Source organism: Saccopteryx leptura, chromosome 5 (genome assembly GCF_036850995.1).
Source record: "Saccopteryx leptura isolate mSacLep1 chromosome 5, mSacLep1_pri_phased_curated, whole genome shotgun sequence".
Taxonomy (NCBI): domain Eukaryota; kingdom Metazoa; phylum Chordata; class Mammalia; order Chiroptera; family Emballonuridae; genus Saccopteryx; species Saccopteryx leptura.
Genome location: NC_089507.1, coordinates 77,807,711 through 77,831,079, shown reverse-complemented (window position 1 = coordinate 77,831,079; position 23,369 = coordinate 77,807,711). Strand labels below are relative to the sequence as shown.

General features: G+C 36.2%; 1 protein-coding gene across 3 annotated transcripts in view; it reads left to right on the top strand.

The window, feature by feature from the left end:
* UNC5C (unc-5 netrin receptor C) overlaps positions 1-23,369 on the top strand; it is a 425,750-nt gene that overhangs the window by 71,266 nt on the left and 331,115 nt on the right. The window lies entirely within an intron of this gene.

The window sequence follows — 23,369 nt, the reverse complement described above, 5'->3', positions numbered from 1 at the left end:
GGGGTTGTGAGCAATTTCTTTGTCACTCAGGGATCCAGGCTGACAGAGGCTGTGCTTGCCATTCCCGTTGTCACCAGCTGAAGCAATAAGGAAAGACAGAGAATAGAAAGTCCTGAAGCCTCAGCACCCAAGTGACATACTTGACTACTTGCTTTCATGTTAGTGTCCAACACCAGGCCTGTGGCCTTGCCTAATTGCAGAGGGGCTGCTAAATGTACCCTCCTGTATGCCCAGGTAGGAAAAGAGAACCAGAAACTGCGAACATTCATGTCTCTCACACTTGTATCGAGTCAAAGCCCTCCTTGCTACAAGGTAGTCTCAACAGAGCAGCCAAAATGACAAATTTTATGTGTTCGATCATGTCACTCTTCTTCTCAAAATCACTAAATGTCTCCCTATTTTACTTATAGGAAAAAAGAGTGTCTTTAATGTGAACCACAAAGCTAAACATAGATTCACCCACATGGCTCACTCCCTTACTTTTTTTAGGTTTCTTATTATAGAGGTCTTTTTTCCTCACTCTTATTTTTCTCCATAGCAGTTATCATTCTTTGGTATACTGATAAATATGCTTGGTTATTGTTTTTGTCTATTTATATATTTTTTTCCTACTAAAGTGTAAGCTACAAAAGGGCAAGGACTCTGTTTAGTTTATCTTTTTTTTTTTTCAAACAATGCCTTTTATTTCAGGACTTTTCTCAAGTTTTTTTTTTATTTTTAATTAGAAGTCAGGATCCCACCATTTTGTTGTAAATGAATAAATCAGAAAAAAACAAGAACTGCATTATTCCATATGTAGGTGGGACATAAAAACGAGACTAAGAGACATTGATAAGAGTGTGGTGGTTGGGGGGGAAGGGAGGGAGAGGACAAGGGAGAGGGGGAGGGGCACAAAGAAAACTAGATAGAAGGTGACAGAGGACAATCTGACTTTGGGTGATGGGTATCCAATATAATTGATTGACAAGATAACCTGGACATGTTTTCTTTGATCATATGTACCCTGATTTATTGATGTCACCCTAGTAAAATTAATAAAAAAAAATTTGAAGTCAGGTAGTATGGTACTTCTGGCTTTATTCTTTTTCCTCAGGATTGCTTTGGCTATTTGTGTTTTTTATGGCTTCATGCAAACCTGGTGGTTTTTCTGTTCTATTTCTTTAAAGAATCAAATTGGCATTTTGATGGAGACTGCATTAAATTTGTATATTGCTTTGGGTAATGTGGCAGTTTAATTATGTTGATTCTTCCAGTCTGTGAACGTGGAATATTTTTCCATTTCATTGTGTCTTTTTCAATTTCTTTCAGTAATGTTTTGTAGTATATAGGTCCTTCACATCCTTTGTTAAGTTTATTCCTAGGTACTTTATTATTATTTTTTTGTAATTTTAAAAAGAATTGGTTTTTTTTAAGTTTATTTTTTGGAGTTTCATTGTTGGCATATAGAAAAGCAGTAAACTTTTGTGTATTTATTTTGTGTCCTGAAGCTTTACTGTATTAGTTTATTACTTCTAATAGTTTTTTTGGTGGAGTCTTTAGAGTTTTCTATGTACAGAATCATGTCCTTTGCAAAAAGCAATACCTTTACTTCTTCTTTCCCAATATGGATGCCTTTTATTTCTTTCTTTTACCTGATTTCTCTGGCTAGAACTTCTATAACTATGTTGAGTAAGAGTGGAGAGAGTAGGCAGCCTTGTCTTGTTCCTGATTTAGAGGAAAAGCCTTCATCTTTTCACCATTTAGTATGATACTCTCTGATGGTTTGTCATATATAGCCTTTTTTATGTTGAAGTACTTTTCTTCCATTCCAATTTTATTGAGTGTTTTAAACAGAAATGGACCTTGTATCTTATTGGATGCCTTTCCTGCATCTATTGATAGGATCATATGGTTTTTGTTCTTTCTTTTGTTGATGTGGTGTATTACATTGATTGATTTCTGTGTGTTGAACAATCCTTGTGCTCCTGGAATGAAACCCACTTGATTGTGATGTATTATTTTTTTAATGTGTTGTTATATTCGATTTGCTAGTATTTCATTTAGGATTCTTGCATCTGTATTCATTAGAGATATTGGTCTGTAGTTTTCTTTTTTTGTGTTGTCCTTGCCTGGTTTTAGTCTGAAGGTTATGTTGGCCTCATAAAAAGTGTTGGGGAGTATTGCGTCTTCTTTTATTTTTTGGAAGACTTTGAGAATCATAAAAACCAAATCTTCTTTGAATATTTGGTAGAATTTACTAGTGTAGCCATGTAATCCTGGACTTTTGTTTTTGGAGAGGTTTTTGATAGTTGTTTCTATTTCCTCCCTGTTTATAAGTCTATTTAGGTTTTCCACTTCTTCATGGCTCAGTCTAGGAAGATGATGTAGTTCTAGGAATTTATCCATTTCCTCTAGGTTGTTGAATTTGGTGGCATATAATCTTTTATAATACTCTACTGTATAGTAGAGTATTTGTATATCTGTGATGTCTGTGGTAATTTCTCCTTTTTCATTTTGGATTTTTTTATATGAGTCCTTTCTCTTTTTTCCTTAGTGAGTGCAGCTAGAGGTTTGTTGACTTTATCAATCTTTTCAAAGAACCAGCTCTTTGTTATATTAATTTTTTCTATGATTTCTTTTGGTTCTCTATTTCATTGAGTTCTGCTCTAATTTTTACTATTTCCTTTCTTCTGCTGACTTTGGATTGCCATTGTTCTTCTTTTCTTGTTCCTTAAGGTGTGATTTTAGGTTGTTTACTTGGGATCTCTCTTGTTTCTTTATATAAGCTTATAATGATATAAACTCCCCTTTTATTACTGCTTTTGCTGCATCCCAGAAATTTTGATATGTTGTGTTGTCATTTTCATTTGTCTGTATATATTTTTTGGTCTCTGCTTTTATTTCTTCTTTGACCTAGTCATTTCCTAGAAGTATGTTGTTTAATTTCCACATTTTTATGGGTTATTTACTTTTTTTTTTGCAGTTGAATTCTAATTTCAAAGCCTTATGATCAGAAAATATGCTTGGTATAATTTCAGTCTTCCTGAATTTGTTGATGTTAGTTTTGTGGCCCAATATATGGTCTATCCTTGAGAATGTTCCATGCACACTGGAGAAGAATGTATAATCTGATGTTTTGGGATGAAATGTCCTATAAATACTTATTATGTCTATTTGGTCCAGAATGTCATTTAAGGCCAATATTCTTTATCGATTTTCTATTTGGATGATCTGTCTAATGCTGTCAATGGTGTATTGAAATCTCCAAGTATGATTATGTTTTTGTCTGCTTCTATATTTAGATCTGTTAGTAGATGTGTTATATATTTTGGTGCTCTCTGTTTAGTGCATGTATATTAATAAGTGTTATTGTCTTCTTGATACAATGTCCCCTTTATCATTATGAAATGTCCATCCTTGTCTCTGGTTACCTTTGTTGTCTTGAAATCAGTATTTTCAGATATGAGTATGGCTGACATTTTTTATACTGAAGCCATATTCTACCAACATAAAATTATAATTGTTTATGATTTCTAATGGGCAATTGCCTTACTAACAGAATGACCAGAGGAAAATACACATTTTTATACATATGTGCATTTGAATTGTAGAGTTAGAGTGTGTATTTTTAAAATATGAAGAAAGAGTTAAAGGTAGTATGAAACATGCTGATTTGACTTTAATATTTGCAAGATGATAAACGTGATTACTCTTTTTGGTTCACTTGACAGATGAACAGTCAAAAAAGGAAAGACAGAAGGGAGTCTGGGTGAATTATATGCTAGTGTGAAACTGATGATTTATTATGCTTGAATGGAACTTGCATTCTTTGCCAGTGGACAGTCTAATAAACCAGAACCAAAACTCAAGCATTTACTATTAGCAGGAGGTCTTGAAAACAAGGTAGTGATGGGCTGGTGCTTACAAAGGGCTGGCTTGTGGGAACTGCTAAAACTCCCTGCTGCTGTTTCAGTGGATTCCATTGTGGTCATCTTAACATCCCCCTTTCCTTTTTTCCATCTGAGGCAAAACAAGTAGGCTGTGTACAATGGCAGAAAAAAGACAGAGGGTGGTCTTGGAGAAAATTTTCAGCAATTTCCATCATCTTTACATGCACATGGTAGCATTTATTGCTCATTTCTGAGGACATGGCCACTAGTATTTTTAGACAATCATTTCCTAAAGTAATAAGTATTTTAGAAGTAATAAACTTAAGCCTTGCTGTATGGCAGTTCTTTAGAGGAACAGAATGTATATATAAAGAAATTTATTATAAGGAATTGGCTCACATGTTTGTGGAGACTGAGAAGTTCCACAATCTTCAACCAGCAACTGGAGACCCAGGAATGCTGATAGTAAAATTCCATTCTGACTGCATGCTTGCAAGTTAATGATATAAGCTCTAGTCCATGTCTGAGTGTAGAGGCAGTGAAAGACTGATGGCCCAGCTGGAAGACAGGCAGAGAGAACAAATTCTCCCTTACTGAGCTGCCTTGTTCTGTTTGGGCCTTCAAAGGATTGGATGAGGCCCATCCTCCTCGGAGAGGGAAATCTGCTTTATTCAGCCTACTGATTTAAATGTAATCTTATCCAGAAACACACTCACAGAGGCATCCAAAATAATGCTTACCCAAATATTTGGGCATTTTGGGCCCATTCAAATGGATACATAAAATTAACTATTACAGCCATGAAAAGTAAATTATGTTTTTGTGAAGGAGGAGAGTTTATAGGTGAAAAATATATACATACTCTTGCGTTTCTAATAAACTAAGCTACCCTATATGGATATAAGAACTGTTGTCTGCGTTAAGGACTTCATTTGGCATTTAAGACTTTCCATTGTGTACTGTAGTAGTAGTGAAGTTTTTTTTTTTTTTTAACTTTTGTAATTGTGAAGTTTTAAATGTCCATATAATTACAAATATACAGGGTAAGGCAAAAATAGGATTACAGTTGTGGGTACACAGAATACAGTTTATTCTTGTATTATTTACTAATTATTGTATTATTTTCCATGCAAACAAGTGGAAACCTTACTTTTGCCCACCCTGCACATTTAGGTAACCCGGGGAGAAAATATTGTCCACTCAAATTATAACACAGTTTCTATGCTGTGGTTTATACTACAAAATCACAATCCTAGCTGCACACTAATATCATTTAGGGAACTTTTAAATATACCCATCCTTGGCTAGGGATATTTAAAAGTTGGAATTCCAAGATTCCAGATCAATGGAATCTGTATTTACTGTGTTGGGGCCCAGCATCCTTGCTTGGTAAGAGACCCCAGGTAATTCTAATGGGCAGCCAGTATTGCAACCCAAGTTGATGCTAAATTCCTTTACTCTGAGTTTTCTTTTGCTTAGGGAGTCACCTGTGTGCCTGTATTGTCTAGTCTAGAGGGCCTATGTACCTCTTTAGATTCTAATGTCCGCACCCTGTCAAATAAATGCCCATTCCTGCTTCTCTCAGCTGTTCCCATTGGGTATGTTGGTACGCACCTTCAAGTTTCTCACTTCTATCATTGTTTCACAAAGTCTGTCAATGGATGACCCTTCCCTAATCATTCCTTAGGTCTGGATTATTGGACAACTTGAGGTACCTCTAAATTTAGTACCTCTGAGTTCAGATTGTACTTGTATTTCATTCTCTTTGGAAAGCTGATTAAAACTCAAGCATTGCCTGGCAATTTTAGGAAACAGAAAATAGTTTCTTTAAGGAGTATGCTATAACCCATGGAGTTACTTTAGATAAACAAGCCTAGGGTGTATCTCTGTAAATCCTAAATTTCTTTGTCCTACACATTACAGGACTTTCATCTTAAGGGTGACTGACACTCCCATATCTCAGAGTACAAACTATATCTGTGTCACAGAAATAGTGATTGTAGTTTGTTAACCAAAAATAGAGATACATGACAAGAAAGAATGTAAAAGTTACTGGCAAAGAATATTTAAAATCAAGAATGACCAAGGAAATTAAAAATCATGTAAATCCATATACTAATCGACATGAGCATAAGGTAGTCTGTGTGTCCTTTTGAGCTGCTTTAACAAAAGACTACATACTGGTTACTTATAAACAACAGAAATTTATTTCTCACAGCTCTGGAGGCTGGAAAGTCCCAAGATCAAAGTACCAGCATGATCGGGTTAAGAACCTTTTTCTGGTTCATAGCTGGCTCCTTTTCACTGTGATCTCACATGGTGAGGATCTCTCTGGAGCTTTTTAATTAAAGGCATGAATCTTATTAATGAGGGTTCTATCCTTATGGTTTAGGCATTTCCAAAAGTTTCCACCTACTAATACCATTACCTTGGGAATTATGATTTTAACATATGAATTTGGGGGAGGGGACACAAATATTAGACTGTAGCAACCATGTATGCACACCACAGTTTCTAAGGATAGGTGTTCAAATATGACTCTAGTTCCTGAACACAATCAAACATTATTCCTATTATTGACAGAGTTAAATAATAAAGCAAAATGCAGTCTAGATAAATAAATTTCATTTGTACCAATTTAGGCTATCTGAATTGCTTGTGGGGAAGCATATACATCAAATAATTTACAACAATAGTGTGGAATAAAAACAGCTACCCAAAACAGATATTAAAGTGTCATCACTGTCAACACTATTGTTTTCTGTCCCTAAAGATGACAGGACAGTAATACAGTGAATATGAATAGGTGGAAGAGTGTAACTGATTATAGAAAGTAAGTGTCAGGTAGTACAGGTATTAAATAGGCGAGGTTGGTGAGTGATCTTGGGGAAAGTGATAGTGAAAAGCAAGAATGGTAGTCTCTTTCTCCTTCTCTTGTGAGTCAAGAAAGTTGATGACAGAGGTACTGAAAGAATCCAACCTTCATTGGCAAAGACTACTAGAGAAAAGAAGAATTGTAATCTAGAATGAATGGGGTGGTGGAAAGAGCTTGTGAATCAAGAACCAAAATGTAGAGGATACCAGGAAAGAAAAGGGATTAATTATTCAGTGTAAGATTCAGTATTAGGTTTGAGGAATAGTAGAATTGAGCTACAATAAATAAATAAAGCTAGTAATAATCACAACAGAATCAATGATAATAATAATAAAATTCTTTAATTGAATTTTTTGGGGTAAATGTTCAGAGATGCAACTCAATAAAACATTGTCCTCACACTGAATCATGTACCCATCACCCCACACAAAGTTCCTTTTGTCTCTATTTCCCCCCTTTGTTTACCTCCACCTAGCCTCCACCCCCTTTCCATCTGCCTACTACCATACTGATGTCTGTGTCTATGTGTTTTTATATAACATACATATACACTGTTAACTAAAATTAGGGGATCAAGGAATGTGCAGATACTCCAGTACTTTCAACCTTTTGTATAGTGCATTTTCACCAATGAAATAAAAGTTGGTTTGCGTCTTATTTGCATAATCAAAGTACTTTCTTCGACTTGTTGTTTGCTTTTCTGACGTTCTTGTTTAATAAAAAAAAATAAAATCAGCCTGACCAGGCAGTGGTGCAGTGGATAGAGCATCAGACTGGGACATGGAGGACCCAGGTTCGAAACCCTGACGTCACTGGCTTGAGTGCAGGCTCATTCAGCTTGAGCACAGGCTAAACAGCTTGAGTGAAGGGTTGCTGGCTTGAGTGTTGCATCATAGAAGTGACCCCATGGTCGTTATTTTGAGCCCAAAGGTCACTGGCTTGAGCCCAAGGTCACTGGCTTGAGCAAGGGATCACTCGCTGTGCTGTCACCACTCCCCCCCATCAGCCATCAAGGCATGAATTAGAAAGCAATCAATGAACAAGCAATCAACAAACAACTAAGATGCTGCCACGATGAATTGATGATGCTTCTCATCTCTCTCCCTGCTTGTCTGCCTGTCCCTATTTGTCCCTCTCTCTGTCTCTGTCAAAAAAAACAAACAAATCAAATGCTTCTTTTTTTTTTGATTCATATTCATTTTGAAATATCCTCTAATTTTTGTGAGTGGTATATATATACAGTGTGTCCGTAAAGTGATGGTGCACTTTTGATGGGTCACAGGAAAGCAACAAAAGACAATAGAAATGTGAAATCTGCACCAGATAAATGGAAAACCCTCCCAGTTTCTGTAGGATGATGTGGCAGCATGTGCGCATGCGCAGATGATGATGTAACACCATATATACAGCGGAGCAGCCTGCGGCCATGCCAGTTGAGATGTGGATGGTACAGAGGAAAGTTTACTGTGTTATGTGGTTCGCTAAATTCGAATCCATGACTAAAGTGCAACGTGAATATCGGCGCGTTTATAATGAAGTGCCATGACATTAATCATTTAAAACAGAATCACAGACATTATTCACTCTGTTAGACCAGACGTCCTTACCTGTGTGTGGCAAGAACTTCACTATTGTTTCGATGTGTGTAAGGGCAACAAATGGAGCCCACATCGAACTGCACTGAATAGGTATGAAACTGGGAGAGTTCTCCTTTTATTTGGTGCAGATTTCACATTTCTATTGTCTTTTGTTGCTTTCCTGTGACCGGTCAAAAGTGCACCATCACTTTACAGACACACTGTATTATATATAATATATATTATATACACACATTATCTATGTTATATATGTTTTTGTGTTTTCTTAATCCCTTCACATTTGGTCATCCAGTCCCTCCAGCCCTCTCTCCTCTAACAGCTGGCAGTCTGTTCCATGTATCCATGTCTCTGTTTCTATTTTGTTAGTTTAATTTGTTCATTAGATTCCACATATAAGTGAGATCATATGGTATTTGTCTTTCCATGATTGGCTTATTTTACTTAGCATAATAATCTCCAGGTCCCTCCATGCTGTCACAGAAGGTAAAATTCCTCCCCCCCTTTTTTTACAGCCAAATAGTTTTTCATTGTGTAAATGTACCACAGCTTTTATTTTTTTAACCTACTCATCTGCTGATGGGTACTTGGGCTCTTTCCAGATCTTGGAGATTATAATTAAAATTTATCAAGCACTGTGTGCCATGCACCATTCTTACCTTGTTACCTTATTAATTTGCATATCAACCTATAAATTAGGTACTACTGTTGGTCCCAGAAAGAGACTAGCTATTTGGTCAGGGTCACATGACTCGTCAATACTAGGGCTGTGGATTAACCCAGGTCACCCAGCTCCACAACTTGTGCCCTCAAGTATAAGCATGGTATAAGCATGTGCTCTTAAGTATGACAACAACTGATGCTATTGTGTTGGAATGACAGTTCTTTTTTTCAAGGAAGTCATGCTTTTTACAAAGATAAATTCAGCAAAGTTCAAATGTAACCCATACTTGCTGAATCAAAAGGCAAGTGTGTTGTCTATCAAATATCCCCTTCAGAAGGTTGCTTCGTGGAAGTTGGATCAGGGCAAGGACACGCAAAGGCACTTAGTTCAGAAGGTGTGGGACTGTGACCACTTGGCATCTCATCTCATGTAAGAATATACCTGCCTGGCAGGGCAGGGCACCCTATCCCCTGGGCAGTGCTTACCCAGCTCCATAGCTTCAAGTTCTCAGACTTCCCCTGTCTTCAGTCTACAACAATTTCCCCGTACACTGACCTGTTCTTTTCTTGGTTATGTTAATGCTGTCATTGAAGTTTTTGGTCGGGAAAGCAATAGTCTCTTTAAGCTATGTTGTGTTCTATTTTGTATTGATATCATAGTTTAATTCTCACAATGAAATTTTATTTTCCAATAAGTAGTCTGCCTATCTATAAAGTGTAGAAAGAATAACAAAGTCACTGAGCTAAAGGGAAACTCAAGAGGGTACCTAATCTATGTCATATCCAGTACACAGGATTGCTCTCCAGTATCTTAGGAAGAAGGCTCCCTGCATCCTTACCCATATCTTTGCTCCTTCCCGAAATGCATAAGCAGTCAAACTTAATCATCCTCATGGTTAGCTGTAGAAATCTTTTAAGTTAAAATTAACAATGTACCTTGCTTGCTGTCTCTTATACGTGTGCCTATTGCGTGTGCAATTGCATAAATATTCACAGGGTCAAAAACTGTGATAATTTAGATTCTGGTTATGTCTAAATGAATGAATATGCTGTCAGATTGCTCTTCCTCATATGAGGTTGTGGAAAAGAGCTCGGGCTGTAGAGGCAGGCAGGCCGACCTGAACGGAATAACCCTGGGTGAGTCGAGTTACCTAATGCCCACCAGCCTTGGTTCTCTTATTTTTAAGCTAGGAATAAGAATAGTATATGCCTTAGAGAGTTAAGAAGACTTAATGGAAAATAAAAGTATGGAAAAATTCTTATTGCTCTAATATGCATCATTTAATATTAACAGCTATCATTTTTATTAGTAGAATGTTAGTAGCTGTATGTCTTTTCTTCGAAGCAACACTGTTTTGTTTTGTTTTATTAGAACTCTACCAGAACAGTATTAGTCATGTACTTGATTGCATTGATTTGATCTGATCTGAGCAAAATGTCCTCCCAAACCTATGTAGGATTTTTTTCACACACACACACACACACACACACACAGTTTTACATTCCCAATTTAGCAATAAATAATAGTTTGCTTTTATTGGGCACTTAACCTATGTCATGAGACACAAGTCAATACATATAAAGCAAAGGAAAAATAAACTGTTCCTAAACCTTTATGACAAATTTCAGTTCAAGTCTTACTTTTTTTATTTTATGAAAGAAGACATGATGCCCTGGCCAGACAGCTCGGTTGGTTAGAGTGTTATCCCGAAGCTCAGAGGTTGTTGGTTTGATCCCTGGTCAGGGCACATACAGGATCAGAATAATGGTCCTGTCCCTCTCTCTCTCTCTTTCTGTTTCTCTCTCTCACCCTTCCTCTCTCACTAAAATCAATAAATAAAAGTTTAAAAAGAAATTAAAGAGGACATGAGAAACTTAGCTTCCCACTGCAAGGAAGCACCAATAATTTGCTTTAAGCCTGTGCAATTTTTTATTTTTTATGGGAGTTTTTGCCTTTTTTTTGTATTTTAGTTCATATGAAATATATGGCACTTAGCAGCATATGAAGAAATTATAACATTTTAGAAACTATATCAAAATGTACTTATGTTTTTCAATTTAGAAAAGGTAATAAAGAAAATGTTCTCTGACAAAATTAATGAACACCCCAGTTTGAAAAAGTTATTTTCTCCTTGGTTATATGAGATTTTTTGTAATTTGTGTAATATTTTACCTGTAATCCTCTGGGGTAAAGAAAATAGCTCACTTTCTTTAATTCCCAAACCATGCAATTCTTTTTACAATTGCCTAGTACCCTGTGGAGATGGTAGATGCCTGGCTTTTTAAGATTTTACGAAGACTGGAGACCAACTGCTTTCAGACAGAAATATTTACTGAGCAGCTAATCTGTGTATCAGAGATCTGAAGAAAAAGCATGACTAACAGCTGAAAATAGGGCTCATTACTTGAAGCAATTTGCAATGAGCCCAAAAGGAAGTTCCCTTAATTCTAGAAAGGATGTGTTTAAAAGAGAGGCCAAAAAACATACTTAGATCAAATGATATGTTTGTAGTAAAAAGTTAGACAAGCTGATTTAAGTAATACATATTAATAAAAGGGAATAAATTGGGCCTTATTAGGTTATTACAATGCATCATGTGGTCTCCAGAAGTATTTGCTTACCTGACTAGGAATGTTGTGCCTGGCATAATTACATGCACGTTTACAAACACTTTATTCCTCTGAAAAGGTAGTAGGGATGATCTTTTATTGTTACCATTAATGATCTTCCTCCTTATTTAGAAAAAACAGAAATAGTTTTGATTCAGAGTCGAGCAAGAAGTTTAAAAAAAATAATTTTGCTAAAAGATAAGAAATGCTGACAAAAGATGGCTAACAATAGGTTCTAATTCTCCCACATTGGTAGCCATTTGTTTTAGCACAGGAGAGCTGATTTTTATAATCCTTTTGTGACTTTAAAGAGATAATGAAGTTAACTGCTGTGATTATGCAAATGTTTTTTATTTTGGATACCTTCTGACTTCATATTACTTTTGAACTATTTTGAAATCAATTCAAATGAAAAGACAAACAAAACAAATGAGACCTAAAGAGAATTTTTTAAAGCAATTAGAAAGATACCTTAATTGTATAAAAAATTAATACTGACCGTAGAAATTTCCTAGTCATCTATCTATCTATCTATCTATCTATCCATCTATCTATCTATCTCAGATTGACTGCAACTCAGTTTTGTGGCACAGGGCCAGTTATTAGAAGAAAATCAACTCTGAGGAATTCAAGCATATTTTTGTGCCATATAAACAGAGTGGGGAAAAATAATGACAGTAATGCTTTCTGAATGAAAGGAAAATATCAAATATAGAACCACTGAAGGAAGAGTTTATCATTGATGGTTCAGGTGATATAAGTAAGGAATTTGATTAGATGAAATATGACTCTTCAAAAGAGAAAATCGAAGGCTGAGGGAAAATGTTTTGTGATTGTTGCCTACTAGTGTTGAAAAACCTGTGATCCATGTCAGGTAGTTGGACCTTGAAAAAGAAACAGATTGTGAGGTGGGAACTATTATCCTTACAAACATTTTCTTTCCAGAATTCTGCTGTTCCAAGACTCTGTGCTGACCTCATTTTCTCATAATTAAGTCATTTATGGCTACTGTCTCCCTCATGCAGAACCTCTCAATGAAAGTTAAATTAGACTTGGAATATGCCACGGACTACTGGAGATCTTCATATTTCTTGAGTACTTTCAGCATCAGTCACCACTTTTGAAAATCTGCATGTATGTGACTATCTCTAATAGTACTTCATTTTATGATAGCATTTTTGAAAATGAATACTTAAAAACAGGTCACCAAAATTTAACATAAAGTCATACTTGCATCAGGAAAATATGAAAGGAAATGAAACCATTGTTAAAGATAAATGAATTCTAAATGGAATTTTCTCTTAATCACGAAATCTAAAGATAAATGCAGAGAACATTCCCAGCAAAAAGAGAAAAGGATTCAATACATTGTTCATAAAGCACAAAGAAAAAGCAAGCTCTGGAGAGAGAAAAAGGAAATATATTCCTCAGTGATACAGTGAGAATTTCAATATTTACAGGTAAACTTTTCATTCATAGATGTTAAAATAAAACAGGACCCCAGGCTAGCACGAATGGAGATAGGGCAGAAATCTTAGGTGTGTGAGTCTTTATTAAAATCATGTTGCATATCTTTGCGGTTCAACAGGTCCCTGATCATGTGTTCCAAGGGGAAATTTTAAGGCAACTTGTGAGTTGGAAAGTCAAAACACAAAAGAGGATTTGGCATTAATTACCACTGGCTGAGTCAATCATCATATTAAATTTGAGGAATATAAAACAAATTAAATTTTACATGCTCTGTACTGTTGGCAGCAAAATATAAGATATTTGAGTAACAGTTTGTACCAATTTATGACCTTTTATTTCAGTAAAATATAAGGAACACGATAAGAATTTGAGCCCTTCAGTGGTAGAGTGTCGGCCTGGCATGTGAATGTCCTAGAATCGATTCCTGGTCAGGGCACATGGAGAAGCAGCCATCTGCTTCTCCCTCCACTCTTCCCTCTCTTCCTTCTCCCTCTCTGTCTCTTTCTTCTCCTCACACAGCCATGGCTTGGTTGAAGCAACTTGGCCCCCTGGCACTGAGGATGGCTCCATGTCCTCTCCTCGGGAGCTAAAATAGCTCAGTTGCCAAGCAATGGAGGAACTACCCCAGATTGGTAGAGCATAGCCCCATAGGGAACTTGCCGGGTGGATCCCAGTCAGGGTGCATGCAGGAGTCTGTCTCTCTGCCTCCTGGCTTCTCACTTAAGAAAAAAAAAAAGAACTTGCGACAAATAGGCCCTTGCCGGTTGGCTCAGTGGTAGAGTGATAGCACAGTGTGTGGATGTGCTATCCACAGAGCAATACCCCAGATGGGCAGAGCATCACCCCCTATTGAGCTTGCCATGTGGATGCCGACTGGGGCAGATGTAAGAGTCTGCCTCTCTGCTTCCCCTCCTCTCAATGAATAGAAAAAGAAAAAAGAAATAAAAGAATTTACAACAAATAAAGGACAGCTTTGTTAAACAGGAGTGAGGAGCGTTATTTTTTTTTTCTTTTTTTTTTTTTTAGATTGTACAATAGAATGGGCCAAATACCCTTGTAAATTACATTAATGAGATAGATTGCTACTTTTAATGGAGGTTCTGTGCTCTATGCTGTGCCTTATGCAGATTTACTAGTTAATAAGCCTGAACAGTGATTCTGTTGCTGGAAAATGAATCTGCAACGATTGTCAGATTATCTGTTTGGCATGCCTGGCTGGTGTCTGGAATGGCACTTTGCTAATGTGCTATTACTCAGTGTCATTAACCCAGACAAATGATTGAAAGGTGAATTTATATGTGTACCATGGGGCTCCGCAGAGGGAATAGGCTGCAGTGAAATGATGCTGCAAAGGATAAAATGAACCATCCATTTTGTATTTCTATTCTTTAGTCTTCATGTCCTCACTTGAGATACATACACCATTGAAATATATGGAGAATAATGAGACAAAATTATTAGCTAAAAACCACAACTTTGCAGTGCATCAATGACCAAAGTGAGTAGTCATCTATTTCTCAAGATTCCCGTTTCTGAGGGATTTTGGTTAAAAAAATAAAAATAAAAAAGAGGGCAGATAAATTAAGTACTTTGGAACTTATTTCATACAAGAATATTTAGGAAGCCCTGTCCGGTTGGCTCAGCGGTAGAGCATTGGCCTGACATGTGGAAGTCCCAGGTTCGATTCCCGGCCAGGGCATACAGGAGACACACCTATCTGCTTCTCCACCCTTCCCCCTCTCCTTTTTCTCTGTCTCTCTCTTCATGTCCTGTAGCCAAGGCTCCACTGAGGCAAAGTTGGCCCAGCCACTGAGGATGGCTCCATGGCCTCCACCTCAGGTGCTAGAATGGCTGCTGCAGCAATGGAGTAACACCCCAGATGGGCAGAGCATCGCCCTCTGGTGGGCGTGCCGGATGGATCCTGGTTGGGTGCATGCGGGAGTCTGTCTGACTGCCTCCCCTCATCTAACTTCTGAAAAATACAAAAAAAAGAAAAAAAAAGGAATATTTTGGAAACCTTAAATAGAAAAGTAGAAGTCATGATTGATGGATATGTGAAATGGAGAGCCTCACACTCCTTCGTGACAGGAATTTAATTTACACTTTTGTGAATTAGTTAAAATACTTTAGAATGGAAAATATATTTTTCTTTAAATTGCACACTTATGATGGACTATTACAGCAAAGCCATCATATGGAAGCTGCAAATTATTTTCCATTTCAGTCTTTTGAGTAAGTTTTGTTTGCTATTCCTTCAGCAAGTGTTTCAGGACACACCTCTGCTTTTCGTTCCAGGCTTTGGAAATTTTGAATAGATTATAAATAACGGGTCATGCCTGTCTTCTTAAAAAAATAAACAGAAAATATACAGAATATGCTCTGACTCTGATTTCTACTTTTTTCAAAGCTAAATTTATTTTTTAGATTTAGCAGAGGCACTGAGGAGTTTATTTATTTATATTTATAATGTATTTAGATTATTTTTATTCAACCAATTTTAAACCCAATTGAACATTCCTAAGGAATTTTTTTCCCTGCTTTTAATTTTACCCTCCCCACCACAGGCTTACTGTGTGTCCCTTTCCTGTTCTTGGCACCCAGAAAAGAAGAGTTTTCAGTTTCAGTAATTTTTTATATATTTAAATTTAAAACGTTATATGATAGTATTTCTAAATTTCCTAATTCGGCTTGATTTTACTTTGAAAATGGTTTCCATTTTTGTATCTTTTCTTTGATAAGGATAAAAAAAATTGTTTCCCGACATTGGCAATAGACAGCTTGCAAATTTCAACCTCATTAATCTATTTTGTTAAGAGATTAAATATTTTATATATTTTTTCTAACAAAGCAAGTTCTTGCAATCTATAAAAGATAACTAGTAATGTCTTTTTGTCTATGCAATTCAACCATAGGGGTAATTTGCACTTGCTGGAAATGGGTTTCTTTAATCACTTTCCTAAAATATATATCAATTCAGAAAGTTGCTTATTTTTCTGTTCTAGTAATAAATGTTTTTAAGCATAATATTCAATATATATCTGACCCTTCTCAAAACTTTATGAAATAGCTTTACTTTGTTCCGAGTACCTACCTTGTTTACTCATAATTTAAGGCCATAATATATCACTGCAGTTTTTTTTTCCTGGACCTTCTTCTTCCTGTCTGTTATTTAATCCATCACTCTCCCCTCACCCTCGACACCAGAACTACTCAGGGAGGCCACTCCTCCTAAGGCACTGACTCATTCACAAGTGCAGGCCCCATCTCCTTCCCAGCTGTCGCGTGTACTTCCAGTGTGGTTCAGCCTCCACCTGGCCAGGTTGAACTGATAATAGATCCCTGTTGATGTTCTCAATTTTCCTTCCCTTGAAAATGTCAACCCTTCTTCAGAGGCCCTCCTGGAGACAAGACAAAGCAGGGCCTCATTTAACTTTCATATAATTTTGTGGCTCTTCAAAACTTATCGTTAGAATCTATGTAATAATTTGGCAACTTTGGGATATATTGCTAAAGAATAATGACTAAATTCATGGGAATATCTGAAAAGAAAATAAATGCATATTTCAGAGGTTGTACATGCGCGCTTTCTCTCTCTGCTCTTGCTCTCTATATCTATGATTGGTCTTTATGTGACTCTTTTATACACACTCACCATTACCCACAAACACACACTAGTTGCATTTCCTGGAATGTTCTGTCTTTTCTGCTTTCCAAAAATGCGGTTACGGTTACATTAGTTATCAATAGCTGCCTAATAAGTTACTCCCAAATTGAGCAGCTAGAAACAAAAACGTTTATTATATTTACACAGGTTCTGATGATAGGTATCCGGGAGGAGCTTGCCTTGTTGGTCCTGACTCAGGATCTCTCATGAGGTAGCAGTCAAGTTACCAGAGTCTTGTGAAAGTTTGGCTAAAGCTGAAAGGTCTACGTGCAAGCTGGCTGACTCATATGGTTGTTGGTGGGAGGCCTCAGTTTCTCATCGTGGTTTCAGTGTCCTCACAGCTGGCGTCCACTGAGAAAATGATCTCACAGAGAGCAAGAAGGCAAGCAGCAAGCCATAGTGCCTTTCATGACCCACTCTGTGAAGTTGTACAACACATATTTCACCTTATTCTGTTTGTTAGAAGTAAGTTGCTAGATCCAGTCCACATCCAGTTGGAATGCAGTTGGGCTCCACCTCTTGAAGGGAGTAACATCAAAGAGCTTGTGTACGTCTTTAAAAACTACCATGTTTATTTAAAAAAATAAAAAGATCTCTAGTTGCTGAAGTTAATGCTATCCTGAGATTTATCAGTAGCTTTCAAAAGTACAAAAATATGAGCTTCTTTTGAGGGTTTTACTATATTAGAGAGTTTGAATGATCATCTACCTCAAATTGTGTCCCTATTACAGTTTTCACAGTTAAGCCTTTACAGTCCTTCATTTTGGAGAAATGGAAATTAAAGGCTGCAATGTGGCTTCAGAAACTATCACCTGATAAGGATGGATGACATCAGAAATTTATTTAAAAAAACCCAGCAACTCGTCCCCTTCTCTTCATAAGTGTTTCTGAATTTGTGGCCACTTGTTTTAAATGTCTCATTGTTTACTTAACATAACCTGAAGGTGACCCATTTGGGTCACCTGAGTGGTAGCATGTCAGGCAGTCATGTTGTTCTCACCACCACTGGGGATGCACTTTCAGCCTGGATCACCTCTCTGGGAAAAGCTCCAAAAGAATTTCTTTTTCATTATTTAACACCCAGTACACTTCATTTGAACATTAGAAAGCTTCAGGTTCACTTATCTTACCCAACATTGAAGTATATGTAGCATTTAACCCATTCAGAAAATTAGGAAATGTTCTATGTCCTGAAAGTGATACTTTTATTTATTTGTTTTTATTTATTATTATCATTTTTTAGTTCTACCACTTGCACAAAGGGTCCATGGGAAGACACCCTTAATAGATTCAGGTTCAAACAAAAGCCTATTTGGAATTATTTTCATGCTCATGATAAGGAAATAAGACAGTGATTTATAAGAGAAACTCAAACAAATAATTGCCATAAATCATTTCAATTACAAAATGATATGAATTTATTTATAAATAAGGAATGCACTATGACATTTGGAAATGTTACCCTACAGCGTGCTTTCTATGGATAAGACATGAGAATGTGGGATTATGTTTGTAAGTTCGGGAATTTAAAATGGTGCTCTTTTTGTATTCTCTTCATTTTCTAGCTAACGTTTGCCTTTTGCATACCACAGAGGATACTGTCAAAAAACAATTCCTAAGGCTTGGAAGGAAAGTTCTCTAATCAGACTCTAATGATGGTGTGCTCAATACTTGTCGTCTTTAACTGTCTTTAACTAATTCTCATGTCCTAAAGAAAGATGGAATGGCTCTCAAATGCGAAGATTAAAATGCCAGATGCAGAACATGAATCAATTGTAAATGACAAAAGCGAACAGTAACAATTTCATTTCCGTAGGAACCAATTCATTATTATGTAGCCTGCCAATGATGCCTGTTGTTCCAACTCCTCCCCAGCAGGACGACTTGGCCTTCACCAAATATTTTTTCTAAAAAGTAAACCAATGCAGAGCTTTTTAGATTAGCCTGAAGGTGTAGTTAGTTCAGTGTCAGTAGTTTCCAAATAGATTTTGAGTCACAAATATAAGACATTTCTCTTCATCCACAAATCCAACATTTTGCTGTGATGTGATAAAAATGGTATCTTGTGAATAATAAGGTGTATTATTTTCTGTGTAAGCTCATATTTTCAGCTTATATAAAAGTACTTATATTGACTTACTCTTACTGAGAAAGCTTGTTTATAGTAAGGTTTAGCAATAATTTTATTAAGATCCTACTTTATTTAACTGAATATTAAATAACTTAATAATATAGTTGTAGAGTTTAAAAATATTTCAAACAGAAGCTTCTGTTTTGTTTACAAAATTTTTTCCCTCCCTGGAGCATATCCAGAGTACAGGACCCAACATTTTGGTTTGAAAATGAAGAGTCAACCTAAGTCTATTGAGTAAATAAATGAATGATTAAATGGATGTAAATGTTGCTATGAGGCATTTGCCGAGCTTACATTTACAGTCATCTGACAGTTGTGACATTTCATGTTTTCATAAGCCCCATTACCCTCTCTCTTTGTCTTACAAGTTATGTGGGTAAAGCAGGTCCCTCACAGTTTTTGTTAGGAGGATGTTTCAGTGCTGACATTCCTAGGTTGTGGCTCTATCCTCCGCAGTATGCTCCACTTTCTTGCTTTTCATTAGAATGGATTTCTGCATCCTTCCGCCTCCTGACCTGTCTCCTGAACTTCAGCTTCTGCTTGTGCCTCCACCCACTGCATAGTGAAGCTAAATCTTGCCCTATCAGGCTCTGGGGAGCCTGGTGTTCTAAATTGAAACTGTTTCTTCGCCAACTTCTTCCTGAGCACTCCGACTCTTAGCAGCAGAAGCCTCTGTTCTCTCTTGCTATGGATGCTTCTGCACATGTAGCCATTCCACAGTCCCTGCGACCGCTTGCACCTGTGCAAAGGCCACAGTTAGATCTCACAGCCTGGTGGAGACTCCAATCACCGACCTGATTCAATCAGCCCTTTCTTTAACTGTCTATGTGACTGAACGCCTGGTTTTTCTCCAACATAAAAGCCCAGAGTTTAGCCTCTGGGGAGAGCACAGCATGTCTGAAGGTGGCAGCTAGAGGACTACCTGCTCCACGAGAAACAGATCAAATAATCATCTAAGATATTTTCAGGTTTCCTTGTTTAAAAGGCAGGCAGATCAAAGACACTGCCACCCTGAAAGATTTGAAGACTAGCAGAGCAGCCTCAAGGCCTTCACCCCTTCCTGACCCCTAACAGTTCACCAATTGTGTGTTTTTTCACGTTCAAGTGCCTGAGTGTAGCATCTTCACAGTATGTAATTTGACTATCTACCTTAATCAAATAATCTGGAGAATCAAAAAGTACACTTACATATACATTTAAATTTCTTGAATATACCTGCCAATGAGAGGAGGGCCATCCATTAGTTATTTTAATACATCAGAAAAAAATCTTCTGCGTAAGTTTTTTTTTTTTTAATTTGCGGCATAAACCTAGGATGTATTCTAATGATAATTGTGATTTATTTTTAATTCTTGAAAGCTGTAAAACACTACAGACATCAATTATTACTCATGTCATCCAGAAAGCTATCTCTCTTTTCCCTTAAGACAAAATTACCTTCTGTGTATTTTCATATTTCAAGAACCTATCCTTGAACTAGGAATTACTCCTGAAGATTTCATTTTCACATTAAGGTTAATTTGACTATTTTGTCTACTAGACAGTTTTTAGGCCTTTATGGACAAGGAATGGTTCTTGTTTATGATTTTGTACCTACTGATTAATATAGTACCTGTAACATATTTATCACTCGATAAATATTTCTTAAATTCATAATGTACATTGAGCCATTATCCTGTGACTCGTTTGTATGTTACATTTTTCTCATCTAAATATATAATTATTTATCCATTTAGGTATTATCTGTATAGAAATATTTTACATATGTCAAACAGAAGGTATTATAGAGAGGGAGAGAAAGTGAGTGACTGTGAAAGTAATATTTTGTCCATTCAGTAACAGTTAAAAAGCAGCAATAGCTATTTTTAAATGTGGTTATATTTCATGGTAGTATGACATATCATTTTCTCTCTATTCCTTCCCTCCCCCCCCAAAAAAAAAACAAAAACAAACCCCGAGGCTCTGTCAAGTTGATTGAAGAAAGGGTTATGGGAATCCCTAACCAAATAAAAATTCAATAAATAGTTTCAACTGCTAATCATATAACTACAAAATAAAAATGAGAAAAGCAAAAGAAGCCAAGACATGTTTCCTCTAATGTGGCTAAATGTCTGCATCTGGAAGGCTAGGCAGGTGAGCTGGGAGAGCGGCCTGGTTCTTCCCCGCAACGTGGCCTGCACCATCGGGAGCATGACCCCGCTTCAGCTCTGTGGCAGACACTGGGTCGGAAGAGGGACTAGAAAAACACTACGTCTGAGCTGTGCATCAGCAGGCTGAAGGCAGACTCGCCCAATTAAAGACCCAATTAAAGTCATTGTTTGTTCTGATAGAAAAAGAGTAGGGATAATGTGACAGAAAACAACTAAAGTGAGCAGAAAGTGTATCTATTTTAACACTACTGTAAATCTCATTTATCATCTTGAGATAATGTTTCTGAGGTACAATTGAAATTATATTTAGACTAAAGTGCATACTTGATTTCTCTCTGGGATTTTAATTGTTTTTTGAAAGAACCAACAATAATTATAATTTTACTTAGTGTATTATTTTTATACTTACATTTGATTGAAATGTGTTCATAATATAGTATTTTTGTCACAGAGAGAGCAACAACTTCTTTCTCTGATTCCTCTCTCACTTCTTTTTTCATCTCATCAACTTTTTTTAATTGAATTTATTGGGATACCGTTGGTTCATAAAACCATACAGGTTTCAAGTGTACAGTGCATCAAAACATAATTGGCACACTGCATCATGTGCCCAGTGCCCCAAGCAAAGTCTCTTTCTGTTCCTAGTAGTCATTTCCCACCCCCTTCGCCCACCTCTAGCTAGTCCCCAGCCCCCTTCCCTGGGGCTACCACCACACAGTTGTTATGTATATATGTTCTTTTGGCTAATCTCTTTACCTTCTTTCATCCAATCCTCTTTCCTCCCTCTCATCTGACTGCTTTATCAACATGTCTCTGTTTGTATTTTGTTCATCAGTTTATTTTGTTCATTAGATTTCACATATAAGTGAGATCATATGGTATTTGTCTTTCTCTGACTGGCTTATTTCACATAGAATAATACTCTCCAGGTCCATGAATGCTGTCACAAAACACCTTTTCAACTCATTCCTGCCTTCTGCCCCATAGTGGAAAAGGAATGTAATCATATTTTAACTTTACAGAAAGAATTAATATAACAGTATGTGAATTATTATTAATTTTGTGCCTTACACTATCCTGGAAGGAAGAGATATTTTTGCACTAAAAAAGTCTCTCATTCGAGTTTAGCTGAAAGGATAAACAGAGGATCTGTTTATATCAGTTGAGTACTTAACTAAGTAAAATATATGTTACCGTCAATTTAAAATTAAGACATGAATATTTTTGTAATAATAAACTGTGGGTTTTTTCAGAATGTAAGAAAACAAAATATCAGAAAATATCTAAAATTTTTTTATCCATTCATGTAGACAATATTATGCTGTCTGTACTTTTTATAAATAGTATCACTTGTCTACTTGTGTAGTAGGTGGAATTCTAAAATGGCCCACAAGATTACATCCCCTTGGTGTACACAACCTGTAGAAGCCTCTCCCATTGAGTGTGAGTGAACCTATGAATATGATGGGATGTCACCTTCATCATCGTGTTACATTATTTAGCAAAAGGGATTTTACAGCTTCAATCAAGAACCATAAACAGTTGACAGTGAGTTAGCCAAAGTGAAACAAGCACATTGCTAATTGTCAGTTATTCCATGGAGAAAAGCGATTTTATGTTATTAGCTATTAATATATAAATATATTTATAAATATGTATTTATATATTATATAAATGTATAATATATGTAAAGTAATATAAAGTAATTAAAATTTAATATTTATGTATTCATAAGTATTGATGGATAGGATGCTTCAAAAAGTAAGTGTATCACAGAACATGTGAAAAACATACTTTATATTTTTCTTAAAAAAAGTATGCATTTTGGTATTACACAGCCAGTTTCAGAAGCAGGCTTATAAGATGTAGTTACTCACAGACATTCATGATGGGGGCTCTCTGGTAACTTATTAATCTTATCTCTTCTTAAGGAAGGGATAACTTAAGGAAAACTTATTAATGAAGTTTTCTTGTTTTTAGACAAAGAAAAAATTATTTTCCCAAGAAACAGAGGGAAACTGAATTTAGTATCTGCCAATTTATTTTGTTTCATTGGCAATTATGAAAAATAACTTCAGTTGCTGTTTAAAATAAGTTTTAAGGTACTTCATATTTTATGAATTATATATATCAATAGTTATATAAATTTCTAATCCATGAGTAATAAATGTTACATTTGTAGAAAATTATTGAGAATAGAAAAACATTTTTAAGTGTGTTAGTAGCATGCAAAGTTGAGAACAGTGTTATTTCAAGGAATGGATGTGTTCACTACACTGTACTGCAATAAATATTATCACAATGAACTATTGGTATTCTATATCAAGAGGGGTCCTTTT